General features: G+C 38.8%; 1 long non-coding RNA gene across 1 annotated transcript; it reads left to right on the top strand.

The window, feature by feature from the left end:
• Positions 1–324: 324 nt before the first annotated feature.
• LOC307035756 lies at positions 325–2,459 on the top strand. The gene is made up of 2 exons (XR_013807178.1): positions 325–500; positions 592–2,459. It is a non-coding gene; the product is annotated as an uncharacterized lncRNA (long non-coding RNA).
• The last annotated feature ends 258 nt before the right edge of the window (positions 2,460–2,717 follow it).

Raw genomic sequence — 2,717 nt, 5'->3', positions numbered from 1 at the left:
ATGGCCCCTCTGTGCAGCCAATGGGGTTGTGTGGATAAAGCTTCCTGAGGTGATTGGTGGCTGGAAGGCCAACAGGACAGTGTGAAGAGGTTTAGAAAGCTCCACTCTGGCACCAGGAGGGCAGACGCTGGCAGAGATGGTGGGCATGATGACAGGTCTTCTCCTTTTGCTGTTGGCCGGTTTACTTCAAAAGGTATATACATTCAATACAATTAAATTATTTTTTTTCAACATAAAATAACATGTCTTCATGTTAAATAAACTCAACAATTACAATCTGATGCATTTGCAGTCATCCTTTAAACTTTATTTATTTGCAGGACGGTGAAAGCATGTGTGCATCCAGGGGACCAGATAACACAAGTTGATATCCAAGAAGGACCTGAAAGAAGGACAGACATTAATGGGAACCATGACATCGCTCTGCTGAAGCTACCTGAGCATGAAGGGTCTTGAAACTTTAAAACATCCTGACTGTAACAAACGTGCCGTACTGAGAGGTTTGATCTTTAATGTGTCCGAAAGTTAAACTCCTAAGGAACTCAAACTGAAATCTTTTTATGAATCTTAAGTCTTTTTCTTGTATTTCAGAGATGATACGGTTCAGATTGCAGGACTTGGATCCACAACGGAAACGGTAGAAAAGGTGAGATGACTCGTGTTTATTTTATAATAAAACTGTTCACACTGAGTTCTTTATTAAAGTTTTGAGTTTGGTAACTTTTTAGAAAACTTTGGTGTATGATATTTTACCAAACACATTATAGGAGGATATATGGTGTTATCTTCAAGTGGTTCTGTTGTTGGGAGTGTGTGGCCATTCTTTGAGTCACGTCACATTGAAAATGTGTTATTAGATGTGGGGTGTGCCAGTTAGTGTCTGTCAGATTAATGTATAGATTTCTGATTTCCATGGAAACATTTTTGTTGTCTCATGAAAGGGAACATATTTTAATTATTAAAGGAGGACACAGTTTGTGGACATTATGGATATCTGTTGTCTGTTTCTCTGTTGCCTGTTGGTGGAAACATTGTTGACAAATATTTACATCCGTAAGTAAAAAAAAGAATCTTCCAGTCCAATTTGTTTGAATGTACAAGTTCAGTCAATCATGTATTAAAAACAACACCTTTGATATCGTCATCTAGGAGGCTTACCTAACTCAGACACTCTCCAATGAGCACACACCACGGTGATCAAGAGTGTTTTCAAAAGCCGTCCGTCTGCCCAGCTGGTTGGTTTACATTCAAAGTTTAACTATAATTACTAACCTCCTTTATGAAAAACAAACAATGTGATTCTATTACTTTTATTTCAAAATGAAGGGTCTGAGATATAAATGTAAGTTTACATATTTTTGCTTTCAGACTATTGTTATTAATCTTTTTGATTTTAAATATGGAACTCAATTATAAAATGTAAGCCTCGAGCAGCGATGAACGGTTCTTCGACGCTCCGCACAGGTCCGCACGTCCCATAAAATCAACTTCTTGTATACTGTTGTCATTTAAAGTAAAATAAAGATTTACAATCATTATTTCACTGATTCTTTGTGTTTTATGAATTGAAAAATGTATTTCCACTCATCAATATCTTTGAACCTCCAATCACTGTTTCTGTCCATGTGGGGGCAGCTAGAATACGGCAGGCTGCTTTTATCGTCAAAGATTAATATGAGTGTTTTACTTCCTTTCACTCACATCACAAGTCCAAAAGAAACCAGCATATCTTGTGGCCTTTAGCTTGTTGCATAAAACAAGTCACTGTGATTGTTCTGCTACTTCTTTAAAGGGAAGGAGTGATGTATCTGTTTCTTACGGCTGCTGTTTCTGTTTGCTCATTAATCTGCCTGTGAGTGTTTCCAGCTGAGTGCGTGTGTGTGTGATATGTAAATGAGCTGTGTGGTTGCCCTGACGTCATTGGCTGTCATCTCCTGGTCCGCCTCTGAAGAGGGTGATTGGATCGACGACAGCCAATCGCAGCGCACAGCCGGCGCACACCTGCTGGGGAGGAGTACAAAGGCCGCGGACTGTCATCACTCTGGGGGCTCTGTTGAGAAACCGACGCCTCGCGCTATTTGCGCATCGTTCTGTGTTTAACTTGTGTGGACCTTGTATTAGAAGTATTGTTGTGATTAGATGTGCTTGGATTAGTTTAGTATTGTTTGACTGTTGTCCTAGCTGTGTTTTCTTACAGCCTTCCTTTCCTAGTTGTACCACTTTTACAGTGAGGTTTTGTTTCCTTTATTTAGTGTGTGAGTATTTAGTTTCCCTGTAGCCTATGCGTTTAGACTCACTGTTTAGAGTCCTCCCTTAGTTTGGTTGCCCATTTAAACTTCTGCCCTTGTGGCCACTTTTGTTTGTTATGTAAACCGGTGTTTGTGGAAATGTGTTTGTTTCAGGCTGCTTGCCTGCCATTTTGTTGACCAGCTGTTTAAAATAAACCACTTATAATTATACCAATTCCAATCTGGTTGAGTTGCTTCCCTCTGATTCCCCTAGCTCAGAAGGGAACGTAATACAGTTATTATTATCTGTTGTTATATAACGGTGAACAGGAGAAGTTAGTCCACTACGAATATCATAAAAGGTTGAAGACTAAAACCATATCCTCAGAGATGTAACTTTTGCATATATTTCATTTCTTAACCATACTGTTTAACATTCAATTAATAGAACAAGAAATACATATCCCATCCAAAATATATATACTGAAC

This window comes from Notothenia rossii (assembly GCF_949606895.1).
Source record: "Notothenia rossii genome assembly, chromosome: 1".
Classification (NCBI taxonomy): Eukaryota; Metazoa; Chordata; class Actinopteri; order Perciformes; family Nototheniidae; genus Notothenia; species Notothenia rossii.
Note: the sequence above shows the minus strand (reverse complement) of the source record. Positions and strands in the feature narration are given on the sequence as shown.